Here is a 24604-nt window from a genome sequence, read left to right as displayed (position 1 = left end):
TCACCTTCACTTCATCTCCCTAAGGTACCAGAAGGGAGGGTGAGAATCATTTAGTTTAGATTCTTGACCTTGAGGTGAGAAGTATGGGTTTAGTGGGGAAGGTGTTGCCCAGGGTGAGTGGGCCCCATGGGTTCATGAACTGCCTGAGACTGTTAAGTAAAGTGTGTGTGTGTGTGTGTGTGTGTGTGTGTGTGTGTGTGTGTGTGTGTGTCAGAGAGAGAGGGATTTTCGGGAGGAGATTTTGAAAGGGTTTTGGGAAATAAAAACTGCTGATGTAGTTCTGTTCTTATTTTTGAGATTAGAGAATCAAAGTCTTAAGAGATTTCCTTTTTGTGTGTGTGTGTTACCCCATTGCACTTTCATGCCCCCACTATTGTGCTTATTTCCTTTCAGTTGAATTCTTTTAGTTGTCCCATTTTAGCCCATTGTCAAGGTTAAACTAAATTCTGATATAATATTGACCTCTCATTTTCTTACCTTGAACTTAATGTGCCGTTATTTCCTTACAAATTTCTTTGGTGAAAATATTAATTAGAAGAGATCAGTGACAAGTCCACACTCTGGCGTTGGTTAGACTGCCGTTTATGCCAGTGGAACGTTAGGTAAAATACTTTTCAAGGCCTCAGTTTCCTTATCTTCACTGTGGGGATTAATAATCATAACCTGCCTCAGAAAGTTAGAAGAGGACTAAATGAACTAGTGCTTATAAAACGCTTCACACAGGGCCTGGCCTCTGTGAAATTGTTAGGTTAGGAAAAGATCTAGTGGGTTTCATGTGAGTACGTGTAAGCAGGTTTTTTTCTTCTTTTTTTTGCAGTGATCAGGAATAATTATCTGTGTGGAAGTACAGTCTTTGATATGAAACTGTAATTTCCTATGGTGATCACAAGTTAAAACCACTTTTTTCACAATTTCAGTACGGTTATCTCTAGAATTTTTTTTAACAAACTACCCACTGCTTTTGGCAGTGTTTAAAAAGCATACAGGTGGCAAAACTATTTGGATCTAATTTCAGTATCACAGACAGATTGCAGTCTTTTTTATTATGTTGCTGGAGGTAACTGATTTGGAGTGTAAAATTTGTATGTATATGCTATCGTATTATAACTTCCTCTGTAACTGCAGTGAGCTTGGTGCAAGAAAGTTGTTCATGAAATTTTTATTGATAGTGTTTAAACCTCTACATATGGCATTAAAATATGACCTTTTTACATCCAGTACATCTTTTTGTACATGAAGTAGATCTGCAGACATATTTTCCCCGAAACAGTGTTTTAACTTTCAGTTAGTCGACAACATTAAGAAATCAGGAGGTTTCACAGAAATATCTTTTTTAAAAAAGAAATCTATTTATTTATTTATTGGGCTGTGCAAGGTCTTAGTTGTGGCATGCCAACTCAGTTGTGGCGCGTAGGTTGTAGTTCCCACACCAGGACTCTGACCTCGGCCCCCTACATTGGGAGCATGGAGTCTTAGCCACTGGACCACCAGGAAAGTCACAGATATATCTTCATTTTAGGTTTCTCTGGGGAAATTGGAGGACCTTGGCAAAACTGGGCCCACACTCCTCTCTTGGAGTGCTGAGTTCCTGCCCCATCTAGCACAGATCATGCTCTCCGTACTTTGCCCAAGTCCCTCCCATTTTCCTTCAGATTACCGCTGGACCTTTTCATTCATTTGCATCAAATACCTGGCTCCTTTACGCTATTGAGTTGAAAACTTGACAACTCAATGAGTTTTCATTGTGTAAGTGAAATGAATTTCAGTAAATGAGATGTAAATTCAGTAAAATGAGATGAATCTCTTTTTACTAAATAGCAATTTTGGAAGATACATCTCTGTGACCTTCAAGAAGGTGTCCCGGGCAGTGGGGCTTTTCTACCTTTAGGGCCAGAGGTCATTCCCCACCTCTCCCTTAGCAAAGGCTGACCTCTGGCTCACAGTCAGTCATGGTTTCTGGAGCCTAGCATGCAGTAGATCCTCAGTCAGATGTGGAAAGTATTCTCTTTCGAGGTTCTTCCCAGAGTCCGTCACTCCTTCTCAGAAGCAGATTGCCTGGTTCTCTGAAGCCTCGTGTGACACTGCTGTACCCCATAGCTGTACCTTATTTGTATGTTATTCAGGTTCTTTAGAGGACCTTTTTTTTTTCATGTCATCATTCAATATTTTGGTGTATATATCTAGGAAGATAACTCTTTGGTAGACACGACTGGTATACCATCATCACACTGAAAATTATTTAATTTCATCAAATATTCAATTTTTGATATTCAAAGCTCTAATTATCTAAAGTATCAATTTTTGAAAAAGCTTGTTTGAATCCAGATTAGGTTAAGATCCTCATGTTATGATTGGTTGGTACATCTTTTTTAGCATTTTATGTAGGAGTATAGTTGGTTAACAATGTGTGTTAGCTCTGGTGTACGACAGAGTGATTCAGTTATACATATGCATGTATCTTCTTTTTCAAATTCTTTTCCCATTTAGGTTGTTTGGTTAGTGTATCTTCTAAGACTGATAAGCTCTAGTTTCCCCTTTCTCTGTTTCTCCCTGCAGTAGTTTGTATGTTGAAGAAATTTGATTAGTTGTTTTATGTGGTTTCTCACAGTGTGAATTTTGCTGATTTCAACCCTCTAGTGGAGAAGGCAATGGCACCCCACTCCAGTACTCCTGCCTGGAAAATCCCATGGACGGAGGAGCCTGGTAGGCTGCAGTCCATGAGGTCGTGAAGAGTCAGACACGACTGAGGGACCTCACTTTCACGCATTGGAGAAGGAAATGGCAACCCACTCCAGTGTTCTTGCCTGGAGAATCCTGGGGACAGGGGAGCCTGGTGGGCTGCTGTCCATGGGGTCGCACAGAGTCGGACATGACTGAAGCGCCTTAGCAGCAGCAGCAGCAGCAGCAGTGTAATTAACCTGTTCCTTTTCCTTTGTATTTTCTTTAAATACGTAGTTGGATATATGAAATTGGTCTAATTCAATTTCTTTATTTTCTTTCTTCCTGTTTTTATACTATTCCTCCATGATGTAGGCTTCTGTTTGACACTTCTTGCTTGCCTTCCATCCAGCCTTCATCCTGGCTGGAGGTGCTGTCCCATCAGCTGGGTTGTCTTCTTTGTCTGTGCTGGACAAGTGCATTTTATCCTTGTGGCTTAGCCTTGTTCTAGGTTTCATTGTATGTCATCTGATAAGGCTGGAAGCATTGATAATAAACAGGTGAAAAAGGAAGAAAATTAACCTTTGGAGCACAGACTGAACAACAGCCAGCTACTGTAGTTGGTGCTTTATACATGTTAATATCCCCAATCCTTCTTATAACAACACCTTGAAATAGCTGGTATGCTCATTTTACAGATGAAAAATTGAGGCTTAAAACCAGAATAATTTGCTCAAGGGCACCCAGCTTGTGTGCTGCTAAAACTTCTGTTTCTTCTGCAGGGGAGGGTGAGTTACTTGCTTTAATTGATTAATGCTTATTACTCTGTAGAACTTGAAGATTTCAGAAATTTATTGGCATCTACAGTATCTGACTTAACAAAAGGGAAACTTGTTTTCCTAACTGGTTTTCCGCCTTCTAGTTTCTTTTGTTATGGTGTGGTTATGAAGCAGAGTCCTGCTTCTAGCTGCATGATTCTTGACTCAAGCTGGAATGGCGAGAGCCCTCCTTCATCTTGTTTTTCACATTAGTGTAATGTTGGCAGGCTGATGTTTCAATGTAAGAAAAATGGCCCAGAGTATAAAACACATCAGAATAAAATGTGTGCCTCCTTCCTTGTCAGTTTTTATTTTTCAAGCAGTTTTACACTTTTTGCTACTTCATTCACAGTACAAATGGCATTCCCCAGGGGGCTAGTATATAATTTAGAAAGTCAGGTACTAGTGTAGGGATTATAAAGAAAAGCAGCAGACACCTGCTTTTCATGTCCCTTCATGACAGATTTCTGCTCCTTAGAGGCAACTACTTTCAGTTGTTTTGGTTTTATTATCTGTGTTTTGTTTAAAACCATGATTTTCTTGCTTTTTCAATTTTAGACAGTAGTAGCTATTGACTTTCCACCTTGGATGGAGTTATTCTCCTTTACTGACTCCCTCCTCCCCAACACAGATACACACTTTTCTCTCTTTCTACAACGCATACAGTCAGCAGCCAAGCTGTGTATCCTGCTTTGGCTGCATATACTTTCTTTACAACTTTTTGCTTCATCTTGAAGTTAATTGCCTACTTCTTCCTCATTTGTATAGTTTTCTTTGTTGCTATCCTTAATTTAGCTCTAAACTGTGTTGAAAACTATATTGCAAACCATTTTCATTTTCCCTGGGCTGGTTTATTTCTAGAACTGCTTTGCAGTTGTATTCTGTGCCTGTGTGTGTGCTGTCACTTCAGTCATGTCCAACTCTTTGCAACCCAATGGACTGTAGCCCGCCAGGCTCCTCTATCCTTGGGATTTTCCAGGCAAAAATACTGGAGTGGGTTGCCGTGCTTTCCTGCATGGGATCATTGAAATTTCTCTTTTCCTTTCTTCCTAACTTCAAGATGCCAGACTTATTCTTTATCTCTTATTTTACATGAGTACATGTACTCATGTACAGTACATGTACATGTACTGGAGTACATCCTCCAGTAGTTTCCCAACAAAGTGCAAAAAAGGTGAATTTCTTGTGACCTTGTTATTTTAAAGCAACTTTTCCCGCTCTTAAAATGCCTTTTTGTACTCTTAATTTGAATGCATTTATAGTGTGGCTGGGTATAGAATTCTAAGTTAGTGGTTACTTTCCCTCTGGATTTTGAAGGTGTTGCTTCATCGTATTACTATTTTAGAGCATTCCAATGTTCTCTTGAGAAGACTGACTAGATTCTAGTTTCTGATTCTGTGTATGTGCCTAGTTTGCTTTCTTTAGAAGTTTTCAGGATTTTTATCTTTGAACTTGGTGTTTGGAAATTTCATGGTGATGTGCTATGATTTGGGAGTCTTTTACTCATTGTGCTGAGCACTCACTGGGCCCTTTCAGCTTGGAAACTCTTGTCTTTCAGAAATATTCCACTATGATAATGACTGCCTCTTTGTTCTCTGTTCTTTCTGGAACTCCTGTTAATTTGGATGTTGAATTTCCTGCAGTGCCTTCAGTTTTGTTACTTTTTTCTCTCTGATGTCATCTCTTTGTCCTTTTGTTCCCTCTTTTCGGAAATTACTTCAGTGTTTTCTTCTAATCTCTCTACTGAACTTTTTTGCTTTCCTATTTTCAAAGCTGCTCCTTGGCTGGTAAATATTCTTTCTGATAATGTCCAATTCTTTTTTTGTGTGTATATGGTTTCTCCAGTCCTGCCCATCTTGATGTCCCCCCTTGCTTTCTCTCTGTCTGAAATGTTCTTCCCGCAGATGCCTGCACAGCTCACTGCCTTAGCTCCATCAGAGTTTGGCTTCCATGATCATTTATTTGAAACTACAACCCAGCTCCCGCCTCCTTTACCCCAGTGTGTCCTGAATCCCATGTGTTTTCTTTCTTTCTTCTGCAGTGTGTATTGCTGTCATCAGATACCCTTATATTTTCCTTTTTGTTTATTGACTCTCCTCTCACTAGAATGTATTCTTGCCTGGAGAATCCCAGGGACAGAGGAGCCTAGTGGGCTGCCATCTATGGGGTCACACAGAGTCGGACACTACTGAAGTGACTTAGCAGCAGCAGCAGCAGAATGTAAGCTGGATGAAGGCAAATCTTTCTGTCTTCTTTTGTCCAGTATTTCTGGTACCTACAACAGTGCCTGTGCAGAGTAGGCACTTGGTAAATATTTGTTGACTGAGTGACTGGACCTCCCTGTTTTACTGTATAGAACCTCACCTCTGCCCTCTGAATGCAAAGCTTTTCTTCTTTAAGTTCTGTAGAGTGAACCTCTTGTCTTCTGGCTGCCAAGGTTTGATGAGAGTGTATGTGTGATTTAAACATTCCTTGCCCTTATTTCCAACAGGTCCCTGTCTTCAACTCTCTCTCATATCTCAGCCCTCAGAAGTTTCTGGAAGTTCCAGTTCCTAAGGCTCTCAGGGCTTCTCCAACAATCACATTGTTTTTGGTAGGTTCCCACCAGAATAGCAATTCAAGCTTAGACTTTCTCTGCTCTGCTAAGTCAGTTACTTTGTGCATCTGTTTTCCATCTTCTAAAATTCTATTGATATATCTCATCTGCTGGCCTGTCCCCTCCCTTTTTTTTTCTTTTTGTGGGTTTGTACCTTTTTTTTTTTTCTCTTTAATTTTCCTTCTGTCATTTAGTGTGGTTTTGGGAGTGAGCAGAAATTAACTCATGTTCAACCCACTGGTTTTAGAGTTTTCAACTGATAAAAATAAATTTCCAAGATTATTGTGGTACTCACAGTTGGTAAGAACTGCAGCCATAATAAAATTGTCCTTTTTTTTTCACACCAGTAACTGAGTTGAACTTCAGTTATATATAGTGAGAAAAACAGAAAAGTCACGCGATTGAGTCAACCTCCAGGGTGGGTGGGAGTGGATGACTGATATGTCATTAAATAAGAAAGTGCTTCTTAGGAAGAGCTCAGAAAATGTACTGTATTTTTTTCTTGTGGTATTTCAAGGATTAATTCAGTACACACACTTATATATTTGAATCTAGATTTAAAAATACACAATAGAAACCAATTTGATGTATGTGTATCATAATTGGCAACCTTATGGAATTTACTGAATATCTTAGTTTGTCTGTCTTTAGACTGACACATGATTGGCATACATAAATTTGAATATTCTTTGACTATTTGAATATTCTTTGGTTACTAGAGGAAACTTTGAACTCATGGGAGTTCTGTTAAATAAGGGTGAAAATTTTTATTACTAGAGCATAAATAGAGAGTGGGACTTATTCTAATGGAAAGACACACACATTAGGGGTTTTTGTGTGTGACTTTTGGGAAAAGTGAAACAAAAATGGAGGTTCTGAATAAGGTAGTGGCTGAAAGGTCTGAGAAGCTCTAGGATGATCCCAGGGCTCATGAGTACATGTGATTCGTGTTGGTTAAGTTGCCGAGTGGGTTTTAGCAGTTTATTAATTTAAATACTTTATACATTAATGTAGAGGATATTATAGGCAAATAAATCAGGGCAGTATCTCCCTAAAATGTGGTGGTATGTTAAAATGATTTGAGGTGGTACACGATGAATCTTTTCTTTTAATTGTTAAATACACGTTAGTGTTTATCAGAAAAATACCCAAGTACTCAAAACTATGATTTCATTGATATTATGTACTATAAGGCTAAAGTAGGTATTTTAAAGTGACGATATAAGGATAAATGTCACATCAATAATAATACAGTGGCTGTTTGGATTTGGTAAGAATTATAAAGTTGGTCTGATTACTAAAGGTTGATAAACTTCGGGCAGGTAATAAGATTTCTCCTAATAGATAACAACATAAAACTGTGTATGCTGACTGTGGCATAAACTTCTTTTTTGGGTAAGGAAAGTGAGTTCGGAAGGAGTTAAACATTCTCAAAGGCATTCAGCAATTTAGTAATGGAGCTTCAGGCACAGCCAAGGTCTCCCTGTGTCCAGAGTTGTTCCCTCTAGTGTGTGTGTTCTTTTGATGTTAATGGAGTTGCCAATTGAAGTTTTCTTGGAGAACTTAGGAAGCCTGCCAAGTTTTATAGCTGTCTGTAGCTTTTATATATTTGTATCTTGAGCCCTGAAGGTAGACAGAGCTAGGTCTTCCAAAAATAGTTCAATAAATGTGTCAACGTTTTGAAATACTATTGAAAAAACAAGGAAGTAGAAGTCCTATGGGATTATTGGAAAACGGTGCCAAATGCTTTCACAAGAATTTGAAAAGCAAATGTGGCCCGGTGGTCATATGCTAGACAATGGTGCATATTCAGCCTTCATTTTGGAGCCCATTTTTATATGATAATCTTTTACTTTTCCCCAGTACTCTCTGTTTAATCGCTTTTAGACTTTGGGAGGAAAGCTGCTAAATGAACATCTTTCTTAAAAGGTGTTCTTTAATTCACTTCTCTTAGGGAGAAAAAGGCAGACATCTTTTTTCTTAATAAAATGAGTCCAAATTGTGTATGGGAAAGGTTAGAGTGCCAAGTAATGAGTTGGGTCTCTCCACTGACAAAGGAATCAAGAGTTTATCCATGGGCTTGTAACCAGAACTGTTTTTGGATCTTAGCCATTAAAATCAACATCAGTAAAGCCGGAGTCCTAATTTCCTTAATGCTAAGATTGTCTGTTTTAAATTATGCACAGAAGGGAACGTGAACATTTTTCTTCCTTCTGCCCTCTCTCCCCACCCCCAAACAGAAAAATAAAGGTGCAGGGAAGATAGTCTCCGCAAGAGCAGCTCTGCAGTGAGCGGCTGCTGTGGGGAGCGTATGTAGTGCAGACGTGGCTCCAACTTTTCTCCTAATTGAGGCCAGTCCACTTTCATCCTCGGTGCGGCTGACTTAAATGGAAAGACTTGAGGGTGGCGTCTAGAGCATTCTATAGATCTGTGATCGGTGTTGCTTGCTCTGCGTAGCACACATGGAACAGTGAAGGATAAGATGGCTCTTTTTTTTTTTCCCCTCCACTCCCCAGTGTGGCTCTTTAAGACTTTCTCTTTTTGTTGTTGCTGCTGTTAGGTTTTTTTAAAGTCATGTTTTTACTGTATCTGATTATGTTTTGAAGTGGTTTTTTTTTTTTTTTTTTGAGAAAAAATGTACCATTGTCAGCAATAGAAAAGTATTTTTCTTTTTTAAATTTTTTATTATGGAAAAAATTAAAAATATTCAGAAGTATAGAGAAGCCTCACCCCGCTTTGACAATTACAGGGCCAGCTAGTCTTGTTGATACACCCCACTCTCATGACTTGGAAGCAAATTCCGGATACTATATAATTTCTTTTGTAAGTAGGTAAGATTCCCACCCTCCCCCTCCATTGGAATGTGCTCTCTGGTCTCCAAAATAAAGTTCATGTTTATTACTGATTTTGTAGAATTACAGAAATTAGTTCATTTACATCATATTCACTTGTCATGTTTTTGGAATAAGTATCTGAATATTGTTTTGATCAGTAAAAGCAATTTCATGTGAGTTTTAACCAATGGGAGCCATTTCATCTAAATGCAGTGCTGTGGACATAAAGGAAATGCTTTAGCCAGTGTTCAAAAACGTAATTTCTAAACCAAAATCTGAATGGATTTTTAAATTCTAGTGCATTCTCAAGGTAATATTGATCTTCTATGAATTGTTTTTCCATGGCTCCTGTCTGTGTTAATGCTAGATTTTAATGTTCTTACTTATTTTTATTTCTATGTTTTATTTATTTAATTGAAATATGACTGATTTACAGTGTTGTATTTTAGGTGTACAGCAAAGTGATTCAATGATTTTGTTTTTAGATTTTCTTTTTTCTTTCCCTCTCTGAGTTTTTTTTCCTGCCTTTCATTCTTTTGCTTAGCATAGTTTTGTGGCAATATGTTGGAATAAGACCAGGTGAAACATTTTTTTTTTTTTAGCTGACTGAAATTTAATGGGACTATGCGGTTATAAAATCATAGCAACTTGCCATATGTGTAGTTCCGTCTGGCAGCACAACGGGGAAAGTATATGCCTTAAACAATGGTCGTATATTCATTGAGAAATCACTTGTAAAACATTGACTGGCATAATAGCCAAAGCTGACACTCACTTAATAGTTGAAGTACTTTTCCTAATTAATAAGCATGCCTTTTATGTTGGAGATAGTTTACTTTATATTTTAATTGTTTTAAATTAGGACTTAGTTTAATATATATTTTGTAAAGATATCACTTATTGAATTAGAAAATGCTGATAATGATAGATAATAGATAACATTTCTTGAATACTTAGTATGTGTCAGACACTACCCTATAGGTACTTTTACACATATTCATTTAATCCTCACAGAGGTCTTGTGTGGTTGGTACTGTTATTCTAGGTTTGCCTCTTAAGAAAACTGAGGCACCATAAGATTAACCAATTTGCTCAAGGTCACTCAGCTAATTAATGGCAGAGTAGGGATCTGACCCACGCCATCTGAGTCCAAAGTCATAACTACTGTCCTGCATTATCCCTGAGAATATGTAAATTCCTCTTCGTACCCTATTTGTGCTTGCATTCCCCTCCCCAGAGGAGCCATTTTGAACCAAAGCCAATGCTACACCATTGTATGAGATTATAATTTAATTACTGGGTGGGTGTTTTTCATTGAGAAACTTGAAAGCAGTTAATGAGGTTCTACTCATGTTCCTTTCCTGGCTTTAGTTATAGAGGAGAAGGGAGAAGAAGTGGAAGCATGTGGAAGGTAAGGTGGTGACCACTGAAGTGGCTTCCTCCCCCACCCCCCACCCCCAGTAGAACGCCGAGCCATCTGGAATGCTGACAGGTCACAAAGGAGCTGTTGAGGCCAGTACTTCAGAGTACCGCTGAACCCTCAGTTGAGTACCTTGAAGTGTAGGTATATTGTTGGAACGTTGGTCTTCGTTGGGCTGTCCTGAAACGTGTAGACTTTTGTCGGGTTTGTCCTGGGTCTACAGTGACTGGAAGTTTAACAGACCAGGTATCTGATATTCTTCCCCCTCTCCCTCCACTTTTTTTTCCTCTTCTGAAAGTAGCAGAGGATAGAAAGAAAATAGTTCACCAGTTACTAAGTGTGACATTGGGCAAGTGACATTGTTCTTGTGTCTCTTTTTCTCTTTAAGTGGTTCAGTTGTCATAGGTCCAAATCCACTTAAGGTATTGTCTGTGGCTCATTCATTCGTCTCCGTTTGTAGAGAAAGTAATTTAAGATGCCTTTCCATATAGGAAAAACATAGACATAGAATTTTGGCAAAACATTTGGTAATGTTTTCATGCTGTCTGAATGGCAGCATTAGGGAAAAACTGTGTGTTAGGGGGAATCTGTGGTGGTGTTACTGACATTTTAATCTTTGTCATCTTCTATCCAAAATATTTTTGCCTATAATCTTCCTGATGACAGACAAGGACTGCTAATCAGATTTACAGATTTCATGGACGTGTTGTAGGGAAACCAAATAAGGCTTATATAGATTGTCTTATTAGCTACAAAATGGGTTGAAATAAAGAAGATGAAAGTTGTTGAAAGTAAAGGTTGTCTGTTATAAGGTTTTTGAAAGAGAAACAGGATAGCTTGACCTTCTTTTCAATACTTCTACTTGAAAAGTAGTAGATATCTTGTTATTCCTTTTATTGACTTCTGGCCTCACCACTCCAGTGGAATTGTTCTTTTCCATGTTGCTCTGGAAACAACAGAGATTGCTCTGTCGTCAAGTCCATTGAACACATTTTCCTTATATTATTTTTGATATTGGTGACCAACCATATTGTCTTTGAAATTCTCTCCTGACATGTTAGGGCTCTTTTTCTATAGTCCTTCTGTTCTTTGCAAGATTTATATATTCTTTCTGTTCTTTCTTTTCTTCTGACTACCCCTTCATTTATTTTCTGTTTCCCAGTGTTCTCAGTCTTTGATTCTTAGCCTTGACTAATTTCGTATCACCCATGACTTCACCTGCAATCATAATTTGTTAACTCAAGTCTCTCACCAGGCTGTCTTTCTTTTCAGCTCTGAATTCTTATATAACTTACAGGAATCTACCAGTATCTCAAAGTTTTTTTTCTTTTTTTTTACTGATTATGTGAAATATCTTGTGTTTGCTGCTAAGTCGCTTCAGTCGTGTCCGACTCTGCGACCCCGTAGACGGCAGCCCACCATGCTCCCCCGTCCCTGGGATTCTCCAGGCAAGAACACTGGAGTGGGTTGCCATTTCCTTCTCCAATGCATAAAAGTGAAAAGTGAAAATGAAGTCGCTCAGTTGTGTCCGACTCTTAGCAACCCCATGGACCGCAGCCCACCAGGCTCTTCCGCCCATGGGATTTTCCAGGCAAGAGTACTGGAGTGGGGTGCCATTGCCTTCTCCATCTTGTGTTTAACTTGGAATAATTTGTTCATTTTTAGATACTACATTTTAAGGGATATGTTGTATGCAGTAAGTATGTATTTGTTCAGTAAGAATGAATGGAAGCATAGACATACTGAGTCCATGTCCATGGGGGCGTTCCTGGAATGATGCAGTTAGGAGAAAACATAACATGTGGGGAACTAGATCTTGAAACAGCTGAAAGAGCAAGACTCGCTGGGGTGGGCAGCATGTTGAGACTGTCTTTTGAGCATTGGCTTTCTAACTTTCTTAGGACAAAATCAACTTTAAAAATAGATTTTGTACCTTGACTGTTTATTCAGTGTGGAAGTCTGTGTGTGTATATATGTGAATAACAGACATGTTTTATAGATTTAGTTCTTAGCCTTACTTATGTGCTGTATGCTCAGATTTTCTTTTCTAAATAATGATGATAAAATGTCAGTTAACAAACCACTGACTAGATTTCACAACTCACCAGTGGCCTGTGATCTGTTTATCCTTTTTACATGGATAAAATAAGAGATTCGGGGAAGAGAAGTTTCCGATCCACTGTAAGAACTTTTTAACAGTTGAAGCAGGCAGAGAATGGAATGGATTGCCATAGGAAGAGGTTTGAAAGACCCCAGGGCTATGGCTGATTCATATTGAGGTTTGACAGAAAACAGCAAAATTCTGTAAAGCAATTATCTGTCAATAATAAATAAATAAATAAATAAATAAAAAGAAAGCCTCCAGGGCTGATAGTCACCTCTTAAAGGGTGTGGGAAAGAGTCATTGGGTGAGGGATGGGATTTTGTGACACCATTAAGGTGTCCCCCAAGTCTAAGATTTTCTGGTTCCCATTTTGATAAAATTTTTTATTTGATAAGCTAACTTTATTCCATGTTTTTTCAACAAAGAGCTTTATTTGGGAAGTTTTAAATATATACAGAAGTAAACTGAATAGTATAATGACACCCCTCATCCTAACCCGTGTACTCTTATCACTCAGCTTTAACAGTTGATCACTCATGGCCAGCCTTGTTTGATCTACGTTTCTGTTGCCTTCGCCCCAACTGTATTATCCTGAAGCAAATCCCAGGCATCTGATCATTCAAATATAAGACTTTTAGAAAAATCACAATACCATTATTATACTTAAGTTAACAGCAAATCTTCAATATCAAATACTAACTCCAAGTTTCCATTTGTTCTCATTTTCTTTCATAGTTTTTTTTGTTTTTGTTTTCGCTGAAGTGGGGATCCAAGTTAGGAATCACACATTGCAATTAGTGATTCTTTTTAATCAATAGATTGTCTCTTTTGTATTTCCTTGTAATCTAGTTTTTTGAAGAAATTGGGTTGTTTGTCCCTCTCATTCCCTACAGTTTTGATTTTGCGGATTCTATCCTTGTGGTTTAGTTTGACCTGTTACTCTGTCCCATAAATTGGTAGTCATATCCAGAAGCTTTTATCAGCTAGAGGTTCAAATTTTAAAATATTTTTTGGCATGAATATTTCATTAGTTCTGTTCTTTTTTAAAATTGCTCAGGGTATACCAGATTTAATTGTAAGGATGATTGGTTTGGTTTCTTAGTTCTTCATTTTTCAAAGTCATCCTAAGCCCACTTCCCCATAAAAACAGATGGAACCACTTAGAAGTTTGGGAACATGATACTCTTGCAAACACCACATCCAAATACAAATTACAAGTTTCTTGTCCAGCTTCATTTCCAAAAAAGAAAGGGAGAAAGCAGATGCCTTGGTAATTACTACAGACCACAAATCAGGTTTTCAGCTAAAGTGAGACATTTTACAGTAAAGTCAGTCTTGATTATTGTAGCACACTGTGGAGACCTTGCAGTTTTGTTGGTTAAATTTCCCACTCAGTAAGCAAGTATTGTCAGTGGTTACTCCCCATCCCTTCTTCCTTGGTGGTTGGAAGTAAAAGAATGAAAATGGGAAGATGGCAGGTCAGAAAGGAGTGTATCGTGGTTCAGTTGCCAAGTCGTGTCTTACTCGCTGTGACTCCATGGGCTGCAGCACACCAGGCTCCTGTGTCTTTCCTTCACCATCCCCTGGAGCTTGCTCAGACTCATGTCCATTGAGTTGGTGATGCCATCCAGCCATCTCATCCTCTGCCATCCATCCCCTTCTTCTCCTGCCCTCAGTCCTTCCCAGCATCAGGGTCTTTTCCAATGAGTTGGTGTGTATGCGAGGAATCAAATAACCGTGTTCTTTGGTGATCCTTTTGAAGGATATTGGTAATCTTCTTCCTATTTTTTTTATTATGGAAAATTTCAAATGTACAAATAGAGAAGATAGTATAATGAGTATCCATGTTTCCATTACATAGTTTTTTCCCCCCTCTCATGTTCAGCATGTTTTCCAAAATTGGGTAGGGAGTCATGCTGTAATTCAGCAGAATCTTTGTTTCATTTGTTGTAAGACTTGTAGCATAGACTTTCTGTCTTTTCTTCTTTGTTTTGGTTGTGTTGGTAAATCTTTTGCTGGATTGTATTTTATTTAGGTTCATGTTTATTATGTTAGGTGGTAGGTGAAGAAGATAATATTTGATGAAGAGGCTGTGATTAGGCTTTATTCACTGCCTTCTGTTTTAAATTTTTTTTATAATGGAAGCTAACGTAAATGTAGAGAGATGGAGAGAGTAGAATAATGAATTCCCATGTGCCCATCTTCTAGGCAATTATCAACATATGGTCAGTTTTGTCTCATTTATGTACCCACAAATCTCTGTGTTCCTACCCTGTCACGCTGGATTGTTTTAAAGCTGATCCCAGATATTATATTACTTTACTCATAAATGCTTTTTTGTATGTCTGGTAAGCATTTTGAAAAAAAGACCAAACCCACAATTCCATTGTCACATCTAAAAAATTTAACACTTCTTTAACATCATATATTCAGTGACTGTTCTTATCTTCCCATTTATTTTATAAATGTTTTTCTTGTTGGTTTCTTCAAGTTAGGACCCAGATAAGGTCCACATATGGTTGATAATGTCTCTTAAATGTCTCAATATGTAGTTTCTTTCTCCTCTTTTTCAGTTCATTTGTTGAAGAAACTGGGTTGTTTCTTTAGAATTTCCCACCTTCTGAATTTTGTTGATTGCGTTCCTGTGATAGTGCTTAATTTGTTTCTCTTGTCTGAGTTTTCTGTAAATTGTTAGCTAGATCTGATGCTTAATAAGACTCAAAGTTGATTTTTGATGGTAGTGGTTTGGAGAATCCATCATAGTTGTCGGTATTTATTTCTTATTGCACTGCTTCAAGATGTATGGCAATATATGGTTGGCCCACTTTCTCCCACCCAAGTTACTAACCAGGCCCAACCCTATTTAGCTTCTGAGATCAGGGCACGTTCAGCGTGGTATGGCCGTAGATTGTTGGCTTGCTTTCTGAGATGAAGGTTGATCAGTGGGCTCAGATATTGTCAGCCAGCTCAGTCCATCCATGGTAGTTTCTTATGGAGCTTTTGCCTAGTGCTTTTTAGTTGCCACTGATAATCTTTGCCTAGATACGTTGTTTCATTGCATTAACTTCTAACCATGTATATTTTCCTCTGAATTACTTAAATTATGGAACTCATAACATTTTGCCCCAATTTCTAAATTATATATTTGTTAAAAATGAAAGTTTTCGCATTTAACTGGGACATTACTATCGTATATAACAATTGCCAATAGTTCTCTAATATTATCTGATATTGAGTTTATATGAAAATCTCTCCCATCATCCGTATGACTTCTTTTATAGCTCATTTATCAAACTAGGATGCTGAAGGAGCATGTATACAGTTACGTCACTTAAGCCTCATGATTTAAAACAGTCCTCTTCCTTTCTCTTTTCACTGTCTTTTTCTGACAATGAAAGATGCAGGATGGCTGCCTAAGGTCTTGTAGAATCTTTGTTTTTCTGGGTTTGTCCAGTTTCCATGTGGTGATATTTACCTCAGTCTAGTCGTGAAGAGTCGGACACGACTGAGCGACTGAACTGAAAGTACTCTTTATTTTCTGCAAAGTAGAATTTAAATCTAAAGGCATGATTAGATTCAGAATAAACATTTTGGTAAGAGTACTTAATAGCCAAGTTATATATTTCATATCACATCAAATCAAGACCCACATAATATAGTTATCCCACTACTAGTGAAGCTAAGATTAAGACAGTGACTAAATTCCTCATTTAGAGTTATATTTTCCCCTTTGTTGCAGGCAGATAATCCCGAGGGAGTGAGACTTTAGCACCATACAAATATTTTAGTTCTTCATCAGTTGTTCATCTAATGATGTCAATACTGTTGATGGTCCTGAATCAATTATATGATGGGGACTTGCAAAATGGTGATAAAATGGGATTAAAAATATTATGGTAAAATACACATAATGAAAATATACTATCTTAACCATTTTGAAGTGTATATTTCAGTAGTGTTAATACATTGACACTGTTGCACAACTAATCTCCAGAACTGTTTTCATTTTGCAAAACTGGAACTCTTTACCCTAAGAGTTTTCTCATGCTTTCAGCTTTGTAAGCTTGCAATTTTCTGTGAAAAATAGCTTTTTCTCATCAAGGTAGGCTATTTGATTACCATGAAGTAGTTTTTAATTTAAAATGTAGGAGTAAACAATTAAAAACTTAATTTTTTCCTTTATCAAATTTTAAAATGAGCCATTAATATGTAATAGTAATCTCAAGGTTTTTTAGTTGGTTTGTGGATTTTTATATATTCAATGTATTCCCATCAAGTACAGTCATTCTTTTTGATGTTCAAATTGTTCCAAGCTTGGCCAGTGGGAGTCCCTTCAAGTTGGCTCTTAAATCCTTTCGGCATGACCCTATCAGGCTTTGAAAGTAAGGGATATGTTTGTTTAAAGGCACTAAAATTTTCTTTGGAGAATAGGGTCAAACCTGTATTAGCCAAAGCACAGATAACATCCTTATTATAGAAAAGTGCCATAGAACAGAGTAAAATACCAAGGTCCTAATTCATCAACCTAAGGAGAAATAAGGTGAAGTTAGAAGACCTCTTAAGGCCTCTTCTCATTTTATATTGTGTGATCTTTTACCATCTATAAGGTTGTTTTACCATTTTGTTATTATTGGAACAAAATATTTCAAGAGTTTGAATGTTGTTAGGTTTTTCCTTAAATAACATCTTTATGAGTTTCTTCCTATTCTGATAAGTCAGCTTCCTGGGCCTTGGATTGAAGGACTGTAAATTGGAAATGTGAGGGTTTCACACACATGTTTCACAGTTATAAAGTCCATCGTCAGAGGAAGCATGAAGGGATTTGCATCCTAACCTTTGCCTTTTATTCCGATAAAACGTGGCTAAACATTCCACATAGAGAAGGTCAACCTTATAACGCTCCATCAATAAGCTGCTGTCTTGTTTCCTGCAGACAGCTTTATTTCCTCTCATTTGAGTAAACAGAAGAGGTTTTATCAAGAGTTTAAATGTATAACTGAATTTGTGAGGACCAGCATCATAATACTTGTATCATGTTTTCAAACCTCTGGAAGATACCATCTGACATTAAAAAAAAAACTTTTTGGTTTTGAAAATTGACTTTTTCCAGTGTAATGTGAGTAATGGTCATCCCATAAGCAGTCATTCTTTTCCATTCAGTTTTCTTTTTCAGAATAAGTGTGGCTCAGTTTTATCCTTATGCCCCCAGTACACTATGACGACTTTTGGTTAGGAATTGGATATGAATTGCCAGTTTTTTTTGAATACTTTGAACACATACTGAATGTTGGGCAGAAGTACAAATAATACAGCTGCATACCATACTAATAAAAACAAAATGTTTTGCCTTGAAAAACAGTTTCTTCTCCTAGAAAGAAGTATTATGGGATTCTGTATTTATTCATCAATGAGTTTAGTTTTTATGTAAATAAAGGACTATACTGTATTTTAGTTAGAAATATTTCTTTTCAGTGTTAGGCGTGGTTGGTCTGTACAATAACCCTCTAAGATAATTTTTATATGTATGAGAAGATCATTAACTTTTTCAAAGAAAGCCAACCCTTTAAAAATGTGTTAAGTTGCTTTAATTGCAGAGACTATGAATATTGTTATATCTAGTAAATTAAGTTCATTCTGTGAATTTTCCAGATGATGAAAGCAACTGGAAGAATTTGACACATTTCTTCTCATTCGTAATATTAATGAATTGTGAATTAGTGCGGTTGTAATCTGTACTGGATTGTCTGTATAAGACCATAGAGGCTTGCATGAGAAATACCCAGTGTATGTATTTAGATTTAGTTATTTTCTCCCCCACTGTAACTGGATTTGAGATATCTTATATGGAGTATGTATGATTAAATTGCTGAAGTAAAAAACAAATTGAAGTCTGGTAAATGAGAAATAAAAAGAAAATGTCAAAATGAAAAATATGTATGGCTGAGTCCCTTTGCAGTTCACCTGAAACCGTCACAACATTGTTAATCGGCTGTACTCCAATACAAAATAAAAAGTGTGTGTGTGTTTTTAAATCTACCCTCCACACACCTCCTATTCCTGTCGCTATCCCTGGTGGCTCAGTGGTAAGGAATCTGCCAGCTAATGCAGGAGATGTGGGTTCCATCGCTGGGTGGGAAAGATCCCTTGGGGAAAGAAATGGCAACCCATCTCCAGTATTCTTGCTTAGGAGATCCCATGGACAGAGGATCCTGGGAGGCTGCAGTCCATGGGGTCGTAAAAGAGTCTGATAGGACTCAGTGACTAAACAGCAACAACAGGCATACATTTTTATTGATGTTTTGTTTTTGTGTATATTTATATATGTTTTGTTTTTACGCAAGTATTTTTAAAGAATATAATGATAAAGTCATTACTCTTCTCTGAAATGTCTACTGGAAATTATTGAAGATTCTTTTCCATGAATATTATCTTTAAATGTTTTGGCATTTTAAAGTATAAAGATGAATAACATTTTTGAAAAAAGGAGTCATGATACTTAATAGTTGAACCTGATATTTTTTAAGTTTTTAAAAAATGACAAGCATTTATGTTCTTAGGAGACAGTTCTTTTAAACCCTGGTCCCTGTGTGAAAGTGAGTCATTTCTTCCAAGGTACAGCTCATATGTCACATTTTCTGTGAAGTCTTTTCTAATTCCACAAGTACAGTTAATAATATCTCTTTTTCCTGTCTCTCCTAAGAAATCTGTTGGCAATTACCAGGTTGGATTTCAAAATCCTAAAAAGGTCAGTTTTTCTTATATAAATTTTTCCTGGGCAACAACCCTATATTATTTGTGTATTCCCAGTGACTGACATAGAGGAAAGCATTATATAGATGTTTGTGGACTGAATGAAGACCAGTAAGTGAAATTAAAGTTTTAATAGAGTTTATACTATTAAATACTTTGCTTGTTTTGGAAGAAGTGAATATTTTGACTGAGTTTGGTAATCTTTCTAAGAGAAAACTCTGAAGTGCCAATAGTAATGTGAATTGACTTATAGAGAATTTGAAACAGATTCTTATATGGAGAAGATGAAGATGGTCAGCTGGTAACAACTGCTTTTCTATCAAGCACTGACTTACCCATCCTTTCCTCTTTCCTGCCCCTCAGTGGAAAGGATAGCCTCCTTTTATTCTGTGAATAAGGAAGCTCCAAGTTGCACCCTAGAATCCTATCTGCATCACTTTTGGCTGTCTCAGAGATACCCTTCTATGAATTAACTGCTAACCTGTTCTGTGTCTGTTTTCCCTTCTTCTAGACAGTGGTTCTCAACCTTGGCTGTACATTAATGCCACCTAGGGACCTGTAGGAAAAAAAAGCCTGGGCTCCAACAGAGATAAATTGTATTAGAATCTTTGAATCCTAGAATTGTAGAGTTGAAAGAAATAAAAGTTTTGTTTTACTTTCATTAATTAGCCCAATACTTCTAATTAAAGATAAGGCAAGAACTCAGGGATTTGTAAATCCTTTCCTTGGCTGCCATTTTCCATCTCTCCACCCCAGAATCATTGAATTCCATCTATTTAGTCTCTTAATTAAGGACTTCCCTGGTGGCTCAGATGGTAAAGAATCCACCTGCACTGTGGGAAACCCAGCTTCGATCCCTGGGTTGAGAAGATTCCCTGGAGAAGGGAATGGCTACCCACTCCAGTATTCTTGCCTGGAGAAACCCATGGACAGAGAAGCCTGATGGACTACAGTCCATGGGGTCCCTAAGAGTCGAACATGACTAAGCTACTAACACTTTGACTTTCAGTCTCCTAATTGGATTTTGTACCCTTAATCTCCAATTCCCAGTTTATTCTGTCCTTTATTTTCCCGTGTTCTTTTACTATTCATTGTTCTTATGCTGCTCTCCTGCTCAGGCACCTCTATTAGTTCCCTTTTGCTATAAGCGAAGTTGAAATTAGCAGTTTTTCAACCCCACCACCCTGCTTCTTTGGATCGTATGCTCTAGCCAGAGGATTCTTCCCTGTCTTTTGTACAGTCACATATCTGACTTTTTAAAAGAAAATTCCATAAACGGTACCTAGACTTATTTATTGGAGAAGGTGATGGCATCCCACTCCAGTACTCTTGCCTGGAAAATCCCATGGACGGAGGAGCCTGGTAGGCTCCAGTCCATGGGGTCTCGAAAAGTCAGACACGACTGAGCAACCTCACTTTCACTTTTCACTTTCATGCATTGGTGAAGGAAATGGCAACCCACTCCAGTGTTCTTGCCTGGAGAATCCCAGGGAGGGCGGAGCCTGGTGGGCTGCTGTCTATGGGGTCACACAGAGTCGGACATGACTGCAGCGACTTAGCAGCAGCAGCAGACTTATGTACTTCTTTCATTTTGCCCATTGGTTCCTACACCAAATCATATAATCTTTGTTTCAGAATATTTCAGCAGTCATTTGATTCAGATCTTTAATTTGTAGATAAGGAAACTGAGACTCTGAAACGTTCAATTACTGCCACCACCCAGGGCACACAACAAATCAGCCTCAGACCTGGGTTATATTTCAGGCTTCTTCTCAAGACCTTTTCACTTTTCTCAAGACCTTTTCCTAAGATGCAGCTCATTCTAGCATTTCTCAGACTTTCTCTGATCACCTGAGTTAGAGAGTCTGTTCTGGCCTCCAGTCTTTAGTGCTATTTATTGTCTCATGGCAGCATTTGTGCTTCCGTGTTCATAATAATTAACAATGACATTACTGACCTTTGAGTGCTTACTTACTAGTGCTTACTAGTTGAAGAACTGTGAACACTAGTCAACTTGTTAATTCAGTGCTTATTTCATTTTTACTTTACTTTACAACCACACGACAGGGTAGGTATTGTTATCCACTTATAGAGACTGAGGTATCAGTTCAGGTCAGTCGCTCAGTCGTGTCCAACTCTTTGCGACCTCGTGGACCGCAGCGTGCCAGGCTTCCCTGTCCATCACCAACTCCTGGAGCTTGCTCAGACTCATGTTCGTCAAGTCGGTGATTCCATCCAACCATCTCATGAAAGGGTCCAGGATTAGGTTTGAGCTCAGATGGGTTTTATCGCAAAGCCAAGCCCATCTGTGGTGTTTCTAGTCTTTTTTACTGGTAAACATCTTTTGTTTTTTCTTGAGTGGTAAACATCTTTTATTTTTCACTGGATCGTAAATTTCTTGATAATAAGGAACAAGTCATTAATGTCTTTGTTTTTCCTGTATTTCCTATAACATCTATCATAGAAAAATTCAGTAAATACTGATTTCAGTTGGGAGGATCATAACTTGGTGGCTGTGTTCTGAAGGTCAAAGTGTTTATGTGCTGTGGGGAGGAACAGGTGACCTGTGAAACTTTTCTCAAGTTTAAGCCCCAGATCTAAGAAGGGGATGTAGGTGTGGGGTTAACTGAAGGTTCTATGGAATGATGAGGACAAGAGAGCTCTATAACTTTCCATGTTTAGTGGCTGTAATGAGATATTATACCTTTATCTACCTGTGAGATTTTGCAAAAGCATCTCAGTGGCGTATTGTTTTCTCTGGCTTTGTTCTTTGTATTGGGTGTTGCCTTCTTGAATAGTCTTGAATTTCTCTCTCAACCAGGGTATGAGCAAATATCTTTCCAAATATGAGTTTTTTTTGTTTTTGTTTTTTTAAAAAAAGAGAGGTCTCTGGCTCTTCTTTCAAAGAATTTCTTGAACTTTGTCTTCTCAACTGAGAACTTCCGAACTTGTGGGATCCTTAAACTGTGCAGGTACGTTTTGATTATGGATGTGGGTTACATGAATGACTGCCCTTTTGTAGTCAGGCAGTTAGGTGTGAAAAATCTTTCGCGCCTTCTTCCTATTAGCAAAGTGACACCCTTAAGCTTTCAGGCATATTGGCTTTCCATTTTTTAGTGTTTGAGGTTATTGGTTGTCTTTGTTCTTTTGAAATACTGTTCCCCTCTCCCATAGAAAAATGTGCCAGCTTAATTCATTAGTGATCAGGAGTATGGGAATGAACTGCTTTCAGTTAAGGGAGGTAGATTTAAGGGTTACAGGGTGTAAAAGTGAAGTATAATTTTCAGGACATTTGAATAACCTTATTTAAAATGCATGCATATCCATATCTTGAGAGGGAGGATAAGTAAAATAAGCTAAACCAAGTGTAGAAAGAGCGCTATAGATGGGACACCTGACTTGTTCCAGTCTTTATTTTATCATTAACCAGTGGTACGATTTTGGAAAAGTAACTCTGAGCTTCATTTTGTTCTTGTTTTTAATGAGTTGGAGTTTATACCACCTACCCCCATCATGTTCGTTCACTTCAGATGTCAGATTCACAGTTTGTTTCTGATAGATATGAAACCATAAGTAATATTTATTTCGGAAAATATGACTCTAGTGTCAATTTGCAACAGTATTAATCCTGACTTGTATTCAGAAGCTGGAAATCTGGCTTTATGGTTCCCCATATTCATTAGGGGGTGATTTGATGGTATGAGTCCTTTCTGTGCTTACGTCTTCAAGTAATGGTTGCTGAGTATAAATTTAGCCCTTGAGTTTTTATTGTGGTAAAATACACATTAAAATACATAAAAATGTACATAAATTTACCACTGTAACCACTTTTTAGTGTGTAATTCAGTAGCATTGAGTGTATTCACGATGTTGTCGGTATCACAGCCATGTATTTCTGGAACTCTTAAGTCTTCCCAAGCAGTGTCTCCATATCCATTAAATAGTAGCTCCTCCTCCTCCCCTTTTCCTAGCCCCAGGAAACTCTTACTCTACTTTGTCTCTGAGTTTGCCTGTTCTAGGTACTTCATGTGTGTGGAATCATACAATATTTGTGTTTTTGTGCCTGGCTTATTTCACTTAGCATGTTTTCATAGTTCATCTATGTTGTGTCATGACAGAATTCCATTGTGTTTTAAGGTTGCAATTTTATTCTAGAAATTATGCCACGTTTATTTGTCCATTGATTGATTGATGGACATTTGTGTTGTTTCTACCCATTGGCTATCATGCCTAACACTGCTGTGAATATTTATATGCAGATATTTTTTTGAGTCCTTGTTTTTGATTATTTTGGGTGTATACCTCAAGACTTGCTGAGTCAGGTGGTAATTCTTAAAACTTTTGAGGAACCATCACACTGTTTTTTTCCAGTGACTGTACCATTTTACATGCCCTCACTAGCAATTCTCAAAGGGTTCAGTTTCTCCGCATATTTTTTTCCATTTAAAAAATTATAACTGCCGTGCTAATGGGTCTCAGTGTAGTTTTAACTTGCATTTCCCTAAGGACTGAGTGATGTTGAGCATCTTTGGAGAAATTTCCATTCCATACCTTTGCCTGTTTTTAATTTTTTGCTGTTGTAGTTGTTGAGTCGTTAGACCTTGACTTTTAAATCTAATATGAATATGGAAGCCACCGTTGAAATGGCAGCCCACTCCAGTATTCTTACCTGGAGAATCCAATGGACGCAGGAGCCTGGAGGGCTACAGTCCACGGGGTTGCGATGAGTCGGACATGACTGAATGACCAAGCATGGTGATGGTGATACTTATCTCAATATTGGTAATGTTAGGTTGTTACCTTACTGTTATTATTTTGCCCTGGCTAGTAGATAAGAAAGCATCCTCTTTCATACAGTTTCTCACAAATACAAATTCTTTGTGCTTTGGGATCTTAAGTGATAATAAGTAAACAGAACTTGAGCTTTAGAGTTCAGGACCAGAGTCCTTGCCTTGGGCCAGTTAGCCTGGCAAGAGGACCAGCTGAGTTGAAGGGTTGTGCTACCTCACTACTGGTCCTTGAGACTGAAGTATGAATCTGAATGTACTTTGTAAAGTGGATACTTCCATTGATGAGTTTTTACTTTTGGCCCATTGAGACTCTGCAATCTGTGGAAGCCAGTTTTTGAAGCACGAGAGGAAAAAAAATGAAGGTAGCTAAGCAGTTTCTTCAAAGGATCCCAAATTACTTTCTTTATTCCCCTCACACTCTCAGGAGCTGAAAGGAGATGAACACTAGTGTATTTTGATGCGTAAAAGAAAGCAAAGGAAGGATAAATCCCATGTGCTGTTCCACAGCTTTCTAAACCACTGGTGCTCAACTCTCTTTAAGCAAGACTTCATAGTGCTGTCTTAAGGCACCACCTCTCCTGTTGTTCCTAATGTGATCACATACACAAAACCATTTGATCATGAGTTTATCTGG

The 24604-nt window shown here is 37.8% G+C and overlaps 1 protein-coding gene across 22 annotated transcripts in view; it reads left to right on the top strand.

Annotated features, from left to right (window-relative positions):
• The window catches only part of EPB41L2 (erythrocyte membrane protein band 4.1 like 2), a 210822-nt gene that overhangs the window by 5686 nt on the left and 180532 nt on the right, over window positions 1-24604 (top strand). For 3 of the 22 annotated variants that reach the window (XM_069598429.1, XM_069598416.1, XM_069598410.1), the window contains exon 1: window positions 5968-6069. The exons of the other annotated variants lie outside the window; for them this stretch is intronic. The gene's annotated coding sequence lies outside the window, so the exon portion shown is untranslated. Of the gene's footprint in view, window positions 1-5967; window positions 6070-24604 lie in introns of those variants that run through there. 22 annotated transcript variants of the gene reach the window in all.

The sequence above is a fragment of the Ovis canadensis genome, chromosome 8 (genome assembly GCF_042477335.2).
Source record: "Ovis canadensis isolate MfBH-ARS-UI-01 breed Bighorn chromosome 8, ARS-UI_OviCan_v2, whole genome shotgun sequence".
Lineage (NCBI taxonomy): Eukaryota > Metazoa > Chordata > Mammalia > Artiodactyla > Bovidae > Ovis > Ovis canadensis.
The sequence above is the reverse complement of the archived record's forward strand: the minus strand, read 5'-3'. Positions and strand labels throughout refer to the sequence as shown.